At 43.4% G+C, this 13,306-nt stretch overlaps 1 long non-coding RNA gene across 1 annotated transcript; it reads left to right on the top strand.

Moving 5' to 3' along the window:
- Window positions 1–1,925: 1,925 nt before the first annotated feature.
- Window positions 1,926–6,249, top strand: LOC120685859. Its single transcript, XR_005679804.1, has 2 exons — window positions 1,926–2,135; window positions 5,876–6,249. It is a non-coding gene; the product is annotated as an uncharacterized LOC120685859 (long non-coding RNA).
- Window positions 6,250–13,306: the final 7,057 nt, after the last annotated feature.

The raw sequence follows: 13,306 nt of genomic DNA, 5'->3' as shown, positions 1-13,306 counted from the left end.
ATATGTGTGACAACTTGTATATAAACTTATGTGTATGACAGCTTAGTCATTCTTTACTACTGACGTGTGTGACATTTTGTGCTTGTGACAACTTATGTGTATAACATATTTTATTTTTGTGACAACTTATGTTTATAACAAATTATTATTTTGTGGTAAGTTTTTTCTATGACAATTTATAAATATATTTTCATGAAAACATTTATCTTATATGTGTGTCAACTTATATTTTATATATGTGACAACTCATATGTATAATAGATTCTGTTTTATCGCAATTTTTTGTTATACATATGTGTCAATTTTTATTTTAGAAATATTTTTATATGACTTATGAGTATGGAAACTGACTTATTTTTCTGGCAACTTTTATCTTATATGTGTAGCAATTTATGTGTATAAAAGTTTTCGTTTTATGACAACTTATGTAAATAACAAATAGCAACTTACTACCAGCGCAAAACCTCTTCAAAATATATGCTAGTGAGATCTAGTTTTGTTCGTCTCGTTATGTAGAACACAACGGTATAATCGGTATTCAAAACGGAGATAGTACGGTGGAGATAAAATATTTTTTATGAAGAAAGTTCATGATAAAAAAACCTATGCAAGCCAGCTGTACGATATGAAGCAAAGGGGAAAGGGGTAGGGGTCGCGTGTTTATCGCGCTTTATCCCGGTCCTTCTCTCTTCCTAGCCTTCCTCTCTCGCCCTCTCCCGTCCGCCGCTTGTGCCGCCGTCGTTGGTGTGCCACCCGCTGCCGACGCCACGCCGTCCGCCTCCTTCGGAGGCCGCACGCCGTGCCCTCCGCTGCCTTCCCACGCCGCCCGCCGCCGCCTTGTCGGCTCCCTGCGCCCACGGGCGGCGCCTGCCGCCCGCCTCACTCCGCTGCGCACCTAGCTCATCCGAGAAGAAGGTGCCCACCTCGTAGAAGAAAAAGAGCCTATTCAACATTTCAATTTCAATATTTTCAACATTTTATGTTTCTAATTTCAATATTTTATCTTTATTACAATTTCAACATTTTGAAAGTTAACCCGCCATGGATGCCGCCACGGCACCGCGCGTCTTGCACCGGCCTGCTCGCGCACGCTACCACGCACCAGCATCAATCCGACACGTCGGCGCCGTCAAAGCTCGCTGATCACAGCAGCTCTCCAGCCTCCCACGCTGCTAGCTAGTTAGCTCGCCGTCGCTAGCCCTACTCAACACCAACACCCCAGCGCTGGTTGCTCACACTTGCGAATCACGACATGAGTCCGTTAGTCTGCAGCTTGGACGTTGTAGCACTTCTCAAAAGGCCAAGATACCGGTGGACTTGCTCTTTGGACCGATTCTTATGGGCCCACCCGATCCATCCTTTAGATCCGCCCCCGCTCTCCCTCCCTCTCGAGGTACTTACCATTGTTTTTATGATATCTAGATTCATTCCGCTACCATGTAAAATATACTTTGTTTATGATACTATGTACCGGTCTAGTGATCCAAAACCTACAACCTTTGACAATAAAATTAGAATTGTAGTGGCATAAACCAAACAAAAATGTTGGTACTGAAATTTCAGAGCCTAGCTAGGAGGGAAGCTTTAAAAGTAATTAAGTTATACATTATTTATCATATATATTTCTCGAGGATAATGAGCCAACGAATAGCTCATAATATAAGTGGGGATCATAAGATGGCACATATGGTGGCTCCACGTGTTTGAATAGACAAGCCGAGTGTTGCCCATTCCTAGTTGGCAGTTCTTGATAAGGCCTTGTTCGGCAAGGCCCGGAACAGCCCGGAATGAGTCCCATTCTGGGCGGATTGGAGCGGCCCGGTTTGAAACTAGATCTGGGCCATAATCGTCGTTCTTTTGCACGGCCCGGATTTAAAACAGGCCCGGTTCGCCCTCCTTTCCCATGTTTCAGCCCGGGTTGAATCCCCACCTCCCACCCTCCGCATCCAATCCGGGCGCTTCGTGAGGCCACGAGGGTGAGGGCATCGGCTCTGGCGGCGCACGAAGCCGAGGGAGATCGAGGCCGACGGCGGCGGCGGCAGGAGGTGACGGCGCACACGGCCAGCACCGCGGCGGCAACGGCGACGACGCCCACCTCCCCTCCGACGGTCACGCTCCTCACCTCCTTCTCGCCGGTAGGCTGCGCCCTCCTCGTTCTTTCCCTCTCCTCATCGATTTCTTGGTTCTTCGGTTCATGAGGTTCTTGCCTGAGGTAGTTGAGGTGCGTGGCACGTTTATAAAGAATCTGATTCGATTTCTTCTAGATCATCCTGAGCTTGAGGTCGATCTGTTTTTGAGGTTCTTTCCCTAGGTCGTATGTTATTGTGGTAGATCCCTTTTGGTTCTGAGCTTCTTCTCGATCGTCCTGAGCTCCAGCTCCTCCGTCGATTGATACTGGGTAAGTCAGTACCCTGTGCGTTCTGAGCTCCTTGGATGTATTGCATGCTGAAGCTCTGATCTATATAGCTAGCCAGCTATGGCTGCTGGTCGTCAGGTCTCACTACGAGCTCGTGCCTGTGATGTTTGCGAACTTAATTTGCAAGCATTTCGTCACAAGATTATTAATATATAGTAAACCCCATCATGCTGTTACAGCAACAGCAGCAGGCTGCAGTATCAGGTAGGTATAGTCCCTGATAGTCGATCTTGGAGTTGAACGACAGTTGTTGGATCAATGGCATGGGCTGTTGGAGTTGATCTCCAGGGCCGACGGTCTGTGCCTCCTACTCACCCCTCTCTCCCTCAGTCTCTCTCTCTCTTGTAGTAGATCAGGGATGAACTACTTGTATTTTCTACTCAGAATGTAAAGCCGATACCCGATTTGTATGCCTAGAATAGATCTTGTACAGAAACTCAGAAATGTTGAATCTAACAATGGTATCACGCCGATCTAGTGCATCGATCGGGTTCAGTTTTGTGGAAGAATCAAAGAATCGATCACGAATCAAAGAACCAGAGAAGTGAGAAACTCAGAATCGACAAAGAAAGCCAAGAACCCTAACCCTAGAACCAAGAACCCTAACCCTAGCCAAGAAAAAATGGCGGCGGGGCTCACCAGGGCCTATAGCCGGCGTGCACGCCAGCCACCGCCACGCGCGCAAGAACACAGACCGGTGGCGCACAGAGCAGATTGAGCCGCCGCTCACCGGGATCCATCGCGGATCCGGTGTGCGGGCTCGAACATCGCTGTCAGGCCGCTCGACAATGGCACGCTCCCGCTCGGGGGGAGCGCGCACGCCAGCAAGGGGGCCGGTGGCAGCGCCGCCACTCCTCCCGCCCGGTCACTGACCGGACGCCACTCAGATGCGAAAGAAGGAAGGGAGGAAAAAAATGGTGCTTAGGGTTTGAGGGGTGCGCCGGCGCTGGCGGTTTTTGATCCGCCGATTTCGACGCCCAGCCGTCGGATCCAATCCGACGGTCAGGGGAAGCCGCCAGCCAGGCCAGCCACTTACAGCCCAAGAGGGAGCAGTGGTCAAGCCACTTCCCCGGCCCAGGCCCAGGCCCAGGTTGTGGCCTGGGCGCGGGGGCACGCCATCGCGCACGCGTCGGCCGCGAGTCATTTTCGGCTGCTAGGCCAAGGGCCCAGGTGCCGGGGGGGGAGGGGCTAGCAGGCCTCGGGCTGAAACGACTGTTGGGCCGAATGAACAGTCAAGAAATGAGATTTTCTTTTATTTTTTCAAAATCCATTTGAATATGTGTTTTTGAAGAATATGTTTAGAATTTATTTTCTGCAAATAAATGCACCAACGTGTATTATTTTCAGAGAAGAAAATTATAGAATTGTGCTTCTGAATATTTAGATTTTTTATATGTTTCCACTGCGAAGAATTGTGAATTTTCTCTGTGTTAATTTGAACCAACGAGATAATTAATACAGAGGAATATAGAATTTTTGACTTGAATACAGAATTGTGTGAATTATGATATTGTAATTTCTGACCAAAATTGATATTACAATATTATAATCTTGTCCAGAATTTTCTATGCATTTTCTCTATCTCTGCCCAAAGGTGATTTAGACTTAATGCACAGAATATTGTATGTTTGAATTTTGACCAAAGTTAAATTTAAACATGCCATTATTATTATCTTGAATTTGTACTCAAATTTTCAAATTTTGGGATCCAACATTATGTCAAATATGAATGCCATTCCAGAATTAAATGGGCTGAGCTATGGGAAATGATTTTCAAAAATCACAAATTGCTCTAGGAATGGCTATTATAGATTTGGCCATCATAATGCCGGCACCAGAAGAACTAGAAAATCCCGTGAGGGCTCAGAACGATGTATGCTGAATTTGTGGCATGTTATGAGGCCTCCGGGTAGGTCACATGGCTAAAAAATTTCGTACCCGGATTGAAAGTGGTCGACAGTATAGAAAGGCTACTGAAATTATACTGCGACAATGAGACAGCAGTATTTTATGCTCATAACAACAAGTTGAGTGGTGCTGCCAAACACATCGACATAAAGTTTTATGTTCTTAAGGAGCAAGTCCAGGATCAAATAATTTGTCTAGAACATATTAGAACGAACAAGATGTTAGCGGATCCGCTTACAAAAGGCCTACCACCCAATGTGTTTAGAGAACACTTAGCCGGCATGGGTTTAAGGGAAAGCCTATGATTCCTGGGCAAAGAGGACCCTAGAATAAGACTCCATTTCAGACCGGAAAGGTGATTGTGGCTGTTAATCTGACGGTAATAACTGTCATGACGAGCCACGCCCTATACACTGATCTGCAATGAGATGGACCAAACTCAGATACAAAACAAGAATAAGAACAATGAGAGATCAAGGGGGAGAATGTTGGAGTTGATCTCCAGGGCCCGATCCAAAGATCGGGCAGTGTCTCTTGAATGCACCCTGATCGGGGGTGTCCAGCCCATATGGGTGGTGGGCCCCTGTCGCCCGCGCTATAAAGAACAAGCGAGGGGCCGGGGCACGAACACCCAAGTTGACCGCCGCCACTTCCCTCTCCAACATCCCGATCCGATCTTGGGAAGTGCGAGGCCGACGGGAAGCTCTGCCAGCGACGCGACGTCCACCACGACGATCATGTCCGGTACTCCCGTCCCCGGCCAATCCCGCAAGAAGCCCGAAGGCGACCGCTACCCGCGTCGCCCATCGCCGCCGACGGTCTACGCCTCCTACTCACCCCTCTCTCCCTCAGTCTCTCTCCCTCTTGTAGTAGATCAGGGATGAACTACTTGTATTTTCTACTCAGAATTACATGCTGACTAATAGTAAAAGTAGTATGAGCTATCCATATATCCAGTTATTAGTAGTCGTCAGTACAATGATGATCATATATATTGGAGTCGGTTGCGTTTGGTCTTCTACTGCCAAGCTTCTAGTTGCCTTCTTCACAGGGACTGCTTTTATTCTTGCCAAAAGGGGAAAAAAGGCGTACGCTTAGTGTAATCCAAAATATATAAACTGGATGAGTTTCTTCATGGTCTTTTGAATCTTGAGTCTATTCACTAACATACTGTGTGCAGTTTGCCACTTTTGTACACCATTTACTTTTGCCATTTGTAGACTGGCCTTTTCTTCCGCTTGTGCTTTGGTTATGAATTACTTTAGGTAAAACAATCAACTGACATAAATTAAGAATTGAGTTAAGCCAAGATGCCAGTTATCTTAAGCAACTAGAATGCCTCTTTCCAACTGGTGCTGTAGTTTCAGTGGTGCACAAAAACATGGATTTGTCCAGATAATGAGATAGAAGTATATGCTGTAGCAATCACTCCTATAAGTACAAGTTTTTTCACGGCCTGTCTGAATTATTGGGCTTTTATACTTGTATACTTGTATAGATCTCATTTTTCTAATATATAGTTACTCTGTGTTCCTCTCTATTCTTGTGCAGCTCAAGAACACATCTGACAAGAGGTTTCAAGGTCTAAGTTATACCTTATCCATGTCACCTATATAGTGGGCTAAATAATGGAGCTTGTTTCGGCCGAGGAGTTCAATGTTACTATGTTTGCAGTTTTGGATCAGTGACTTCTCTAGCATATTATTGTCACCTCGTTGAGATCTAGTTCTATGTTGTCAGAACGTGCTCTTTCTATCTTTATATCTTATATGGTAGTCAAAGGTTTTCATTCTGACAACTAATGCTTGAATCATTTGTTGACTAGTGCTTTGATAGTGCTTGCTCCAGGCTCAAATAGTGCTTGCTCCAACATGTGCTTGTGTGTATTATATATTTTGTGATCGCTCCAGAATGTGCTTGCTCCATCGTGTGTTTGCTCCAGAATGCACTACAGAATGTGAAAGTTTGTATTATATAGTGCTTGCTGCAAGCGCCCAGCCGGGATGAATCCTTGTGGACCGAACAATAATTTTATAGGGGTGGATTGAAACCAGTTGTAACTAAACCAGACCATAATTAGTGAAGCCAGGAGGATTCACTCGATCCAAGCCTGGCTTGAAAACAGGCCTGGTTTGAAAACAGGGCTGCCAAACGTGGCCTAAATGGGAATCACAGGGCTGGCCCCAGCAGCGGGCGTCGTGGCACCGTACTCGTGTCTCATTTGGGAACGAGGAGTGCTCGAGCATTCATGTTTGGACATGTTTTACATTCTCTCTCTTATGTACTTAGTAGCGGTGCAAACCTCTACTGTTTCAAAAAAATGTCGTGTGGCATGACGAATAGACCTATCTAACAGACAGTTTGCCTGTGTCTAGGTATGTGGGTTGTATATGGTGCGGGTCCTATTTGGGACGAGTCTCCCCACAGGCCACAGCCCAGCCGCTAGAAGTGCAGGTCGCCTACTTCCTGCTGCCCGCTAAAATCACAATGCGGTCCAATAGTGCGTTTCCAAGACGCCGTATTGATTTGAGGCGTTCGGTGGGATTTTTCACTTCTTCCGACTGCCACCACAGAAAATAAGGCTGATAACAGGGACATGTACAATCATATACTTGACGGGGACCATCGGGCCTGGAAACAAGTTTGACATACTAGCAGTACCGTGGGGCTAAATTGATATTAGAAAATTGTTTAAATAAGTTTTCTAAATTACCATGGCCTCTAAACAAGTTTTACATATGTTGGCGCGGATTTAGGGCCAACACATGATTGCACTAGCGCGTACAGCGAATAGAGGCGCACGTTGCAGCGCCGCTGCCGGTCAGACTGGTTAGGGTAGCCGGTCAGACCGGTCTTCGTCGAGAGACCGGTGAAGATCCGACAAACACTCGCCCGGAAGGGACCCAGTTAGGGCAAGCGCACGCAGTTTTGTTGTAGGGTCGGCAGGCCATCTAGAACACCTTCAAAACATCGTCGAGACGAGAAAAGAACAACAGATACAAGGGTTGGAAGAGTTAGGGTTTGGAGAAAACAAGATTAATGACAAATAATAGATTGATATGTTTTTTTATCGATTAGATGTTTTCAATCGGCCATGACTCTTTATATTTATAGCATGGGGAGGTCTTGTTCCGCAAAGAATCATTTTACAAATCTAAATTTATGGATTTCATTAATTACACACAGACTCTAGGTGGACCGGTCTGACCGCCTAGACCCACCGGTCGAAACCGGTCGGCCTCTGCCGGATCGGCTACAACACTCAGACCGGCCAGACCGCTTATCATTACCTGTGTGATCGCTTGGCCTAGCCTGATCGGCTTGCTGCTAATTTTGATCGTCAACATATGCCCCTTGTTTTATTGGCAAAGCTTGCATGACAAAAAATAATTTTGTAGACCAAAATTTTCTAAGAATGATGATTAACAATACACCATCCATTTATTTGTGCTAAGGGCGATAAAAATTATCGTCCATGACTTGCTTTAATTCAAGTTGATGATGAAACAACTTGCTTCGTCCGCTATACCTTCTTCGTAGTCGCTGATCTTACTGGCACAATCTCTGCTTTTTGCTCCACTGATTCTTTCTTGCACATCTGTTGTAATCTTCTTTTTTTGGGTGTGAGATAAACTTGAGGGACACCACCTCGGCAACAAGTACTTGTTATATTGTGCTTTAGTGTTCTCAATCCCTTCAGCATTGGTAAGCATATTTTTGACTAGATTATTTTTAGCAACAATGGGTGTTTGTGATGACAAAACCCATGGAGCAACCAGCTCACCAAATAAATATGGTGCACTAGTATGATTAACATGACGTGATCGAGAATCCGGTTCCTCACGATGTCCTGGCGATGGCTTCGTATGGTTAGTTTTATTTGGTCGCTTCTTCTGCTCTTGAGTGGCTCCTTTCCTCTTGTAGCTGGCCAGGATTTTTTCAAGACTCGACCTTATTTTATTTTTTGGCCTTGGAGGAATATCCAACCTTGCTCGATACACCGGTCAAACCGATAGACGTACTGCCTGTCTTTTTTTTCTTGCCTTGCCCCCCGGCGTCAAAGCCTTTGCTGCAACTTGAGGGGTCTTATTCTGTGGCACCTTCTTCTCATACCTTTCTTCACCAATGATTATATTTTTCCTTTTATTGTTTTTGGGCTTGATTTGGCCAAATTAACACTTTGGGATTTCTCAGTTCAAAAACATGTACGGGAAAATGATCTTTGTCAACTTGCATTGTAGGGACAACCAATCGTTCTTCATTTATGGCCGATTGTATTTATCTACGAAGAATATTGCAATAGTTGGTAGCATGAGAAAAGGTATTATGAAATTTACAATAAGGATGACGCTTCAACTGATCCATTGATGGAATCATATGAGAAAATTTAGTCTTCCCAATCCTTGCTAACTCATCAAAGATTGTGGCACTTAGACACATCAAATATAAATTTAATTTCATCATGCCTATTTTTGGTAACCGGTTTTAGAGGGAAGCGCAAGTGCTTGGTTTATCATTAGATGACCATATAAATTCAGTGGCATAAACCTCTTTAGATTCATCGTCTGAATAAATCTGAATTGCACTCAAGAGCACACATATTATTAGGATGATGGTGCTTATGACTTTCTTGGGACTCTTAACTTTGGCTTTCTATAGTCAAAGCTCTTTGATACACCTGAGTAACAGTAATGAAGTCATAGCAATCTAATCTTTCTTTAATGTGAGAGCGCAAACCGCTAAAAGCCAAATCTGCTAAATCTTTTTCAGCAGTGTTCACACTAAAGCATCGGTTCTTTTGTATCATGGAATCTTCTAATATAATCATTAATAGATTCATCACGCATCTGCTTAACTGATGTTAAGTGGGACAACTTAAGCTCATTATTTTCACAAAAGAAATGATCACAAAATTTCTGCTTTAAATGTTCCCATGAGCTAATAGAATTATGTGCCAATGAAGGAAACCATGAAAAAGCAGTTCCAGTTAAAGATAAGGAAAATAAGCACATTTTCATTTCGCTTATGGAATCAGTTTCTCCTAATTGGGCAAGATATTGACTAGTATGCTCAAAAATACTCTTACTATCTTTCCCACTAAATTTATTAAAATCAGGCAACCTAAAACCAGCAGGATACTTAACCGAATCAAAGGAAATAGGATACAGTTTTTGATAAGTATGAGTTTTACCTCTAACATCTACTCTAAGATTTTCTTTAAGAATGTTAGCCAAATTATTTGAAGAATTTAGCTGTGCGGAAGTAGATGTAGTGTGCTGGTTTGGAACCATATAGCTGGGAGAACCGGTCTGACCGGTTACTGTGACTGATCGGACCGATTGGGCTGCACCGGCCTGACCCTGCCACTGCCAGAAAAACGCACATTCGTCCGCGGCCGTTAGTACCGGTCACGGTTTCGGCCGGTACTAACATGCAAATTTAGTACCGGGTCAAAGAAATAGTGCCCATGGGAGCCGTTTAGTACCGGCTGGTGGCTCCAGCCGGCACTAAAGTGCGCCACCGACAGCCCCCGACAACCACTGTGACAATTTAGTACCGGCTGGAGCCACCAGCCGGTACTAAATTGGCGCCAGGAAATTTAGTACCAGCTGGTGGCTCCAGCCGGTACTAAATGGGGAGCTTTAGTACCGGCTGTAGCCACCAGCCGGTACTAATGCTCCCACTATAGATTGGGGCTTCTTCCTCCCCGAGCCAAGCCAGCGCCCATTTCACCAGAGATCTAGCTCGAGCTCGGTTTCTTGTCTCATATTAGAGTTGCGCCGCCATTATTTGATCCATTTTTTGTGTGATTTGGGCTCATTCAAGTGCGCCAAAGGTTTGCAACTTCATCCTCTCTTCATTGATAGTCTTTATTCTTCGTTTTATGCTCTATAGTTAGAGAAATTTGTGACTTTTAGAAATAGTGAGGATGAGTATGATTTCTTTGATTTATGCAATGATTTGAGATATATAGAACCGATGACTTGAATGTGGGAGTAGGTTTATTGGCTAGGTTGAATATGAAAAATTTATAGACATATTTTTCAATCATTTTCTATATATTATAAATGACCGTAGCACATTTTTTATTTTTAGACTCAGATGAGCATGTGGATAGTAGAAATTTTTAGAATGAGTGTAGACAAAACATGTGATTGTAGTAGATATAACCATAATGTGGATAGTTAATTTTTTTATAATGAACTAATGAAAGAATTATAATAGATTTTTTTATTATGAATTGATTATTTTGACACTCTAGTGATAAATTTATTCAGGCTCACATTGAAACTATGTATAAGCTTAAAAAATCTTTATTTCGAAACAAGTATACATCGTTAATCTCCATCCAATAGTGATGACACTACCTTTCGGGGAAACACTATGCGCTATATGGATGTCTCGAATCGGTTGGTCGCATCACCAGCACTTCCGATTGATACGAAGACAGCATTTGACGCAGTCAGCGTGGCCGTTGTTACACTGAGAGCATATCAACGAGCACGCTGCCTGTGCCTAGTGTTGTGTTCCTATTAACCGGAAATGTTGGTGCTGCGACTGACCGATTGGTGACATCCTTGTACCGCACCGTGTCCCCCCGAAAGGCATTGTCATCACCGCAGGGTCGAGGTTACCGACATATACATTTTCCGAAATAAAGTTTTTTTTCTTCTAGATGGTTTCTGGATATTGAAAAGAGTGTTCTTCTAGAACTGAAGGGTGTCAAAATAATTAGGAGTTATAGAGATTTATTTCAATTAATTAGAGATTTCTCTCAATTAATTTATTTAGGTTTTTTTGATTGAGAATTAATGTGATTTTGCATTATTCAAGTGGCATGGTTAATTAGTTTGGTATTTGTTATGTATTTAGTTGCATTATTTTGGCACTCTAATGATGTATTTATTCGGGCTCATATGGAAACCATCGAGAAGTTTAAAAAATATATATTTCGGATCATGAATATGCCGTTAACCTTGATCCTGCAGTGAAAACACTGCTATTCGGGGCTAGCATCGATATGCACGATACGGTGCGGTATATTTGAGGACGCGATGAAGGAGTACGGTCTTGGTCTCAATTATGAAATCCACACCTTTTGAGCCAGTTAAGAATGAAATTATCCGGACCAAAGCCGTACTCCTTCATCTGGTCCTATTGTACCGCACTGTGTCGTGGATGTGAATAGTAGCCCCGAATGTCAGTGTTATCACTGCAGGGTCAAGGTTGACGACATAGACATGTTTCGAAACAAATATTTTTTCTTCGCGATGGTTTTAGAGAAAGTGAGCCTGAAACAAAGCCGCGAACATTGATTGCGCATCCCTTATGGTGTGGAACGACGTGTTCGCGTTGAACTGAAGAGTGTCAAAATAATTATAGTTTATAATTTATGTTTTCATTTTAAGAAAGCTTGAGTTCCACCCTGCAGAGTGTGTTGGTCTTGTTAACGGTTGTATTCGTCGTTTGATTAAGAAAGCTTTTTATATATTCTCCCTTGGCAAAGAAAGTTGTAAATTTTGTCGTGAATTTAATGTCGAGTTGCATGGTACTGATGATGATCGTTAGTTGATGGCTCTATATAATGCAAGACGTGAAGAGTCAGGGCTAGCGGAATATGACCGTTTCGTGTCAAGACTTCGCGAGGTAGTTCACGAGGTATTGGTCCAAAGATCTCATGATGAGTAGTTTGTATTAGGTAGCTAGCATGTAGTGTAATGTATATATTAATTTGGACTTCTATTTATCATGTTATATAATTTAAGCATGTAGTGTAATATATCTGTTAATTTGGACTTCTATTAATTTTGTATTTCATTATGTTATGTGCCAATTTAAATGATATGAAAACAAGTAAAATAATGTTGTTACTTAATTCAAAAATGTAGATCGATGGACCGACAATGGATGTATGGCGACCGGTGCACCATGGCGTGGATTAATGGTCTAAAGTCTTTTCTCGATGCGGCGAGGCCCACAAGTCATCGAAAGGTTTTATGTGTTATCCGTGCCGCGTTTGCCAAAATAAAAAGGAATACTCTAAGAGGAGCACTCTACACGCCCACATTTATGAAAAGGGTTTCATGGATAACTATACTTTTTGGACCAAGCACGGTGAACTTGAAGTTGTGATGCAAGATGGTGAAGAAGATGATGATCATAATATTGCATACTGAGCTCATCTATTTGAAGCGGGAGCCTTTGAAGATGAACCCATGGACGATGCTGAAGAAATGGACGAGGCTGGAGAAAATGCAGCAGAAGACCAACCACCTGATGAATTAGGTCAGGTTCTAGTGGATTCACAAAGAGACTGTGAAATTTTAAAGGAGTCAAAGAAGTTTGAGAAGATGTTGGAGGATCACAAAAAATTATTGTATCCAGACTTCAAGCAGGGGCTTAAAAAGTTGGGTATCACACTTGAAATGCTGCAGTGGAAGGCAGCTAATGGTGTTACCGATAAGGGATTTGAGGAGCTACTTGGAATCGTAAAGAACATGCTTCCAGAGGGAAATGAACTGCCCTCTACAACATATGAAGCAAAGAAGGTTGTTTGCCCTCTTGGATTGGAGGTACAGAAAATTCACGCATGTCCTAATGATTGTATTCTCTATCGAGGCGAAGAATATGAGAAACTGGATGCTTGTCCTGTCTGTGATGCAAAACGGTACAAGATCAGGCAAAATAATCCTGGTGAGGTCGACGGGGAGCCCGTCAAGAAAAAAGTTCCCACTAAGGTGATGTGGTATTTCCCAGTAATACCACGTTTGAAGTGCTTTTTCAGAAATAAATCTAATGCTAAATTGATGCGGTGGCACAAAGAAGAGCGTAAGCAAGATCAGATGCTGAGACGCCCTGCGGATGGGTCCCAGTGGAGAAATGTGGATAGAGATTTCCCAGATTTTGATAACGACCCAAGGAACATAAGGTTCGGTTTAAGTACGGACGGAATGAATCCATTCGGCGAGTGGGGTAGCAGTC

This window comes from Panicum virgatum, chromosome 8N, assembly GCF_016808335.1.
Source record: "Panicum virgatum strain AP13 chromosome 8N, P.virgatum_v5, whole genome shotgun sequence".
In the NCBI taxonomy this organism is placed as follows: Eukaryota; Viridiplantae; Streptophyta; class Magnoliopsida; order Poales; family Poaceae; genus Panicum; species Panicum virgatum.
The sequence above is the reverse complement of the archived record's forward strand: the minus strand, read 5'-3'. Positions and strand labels throughout refer to the sequence as shown.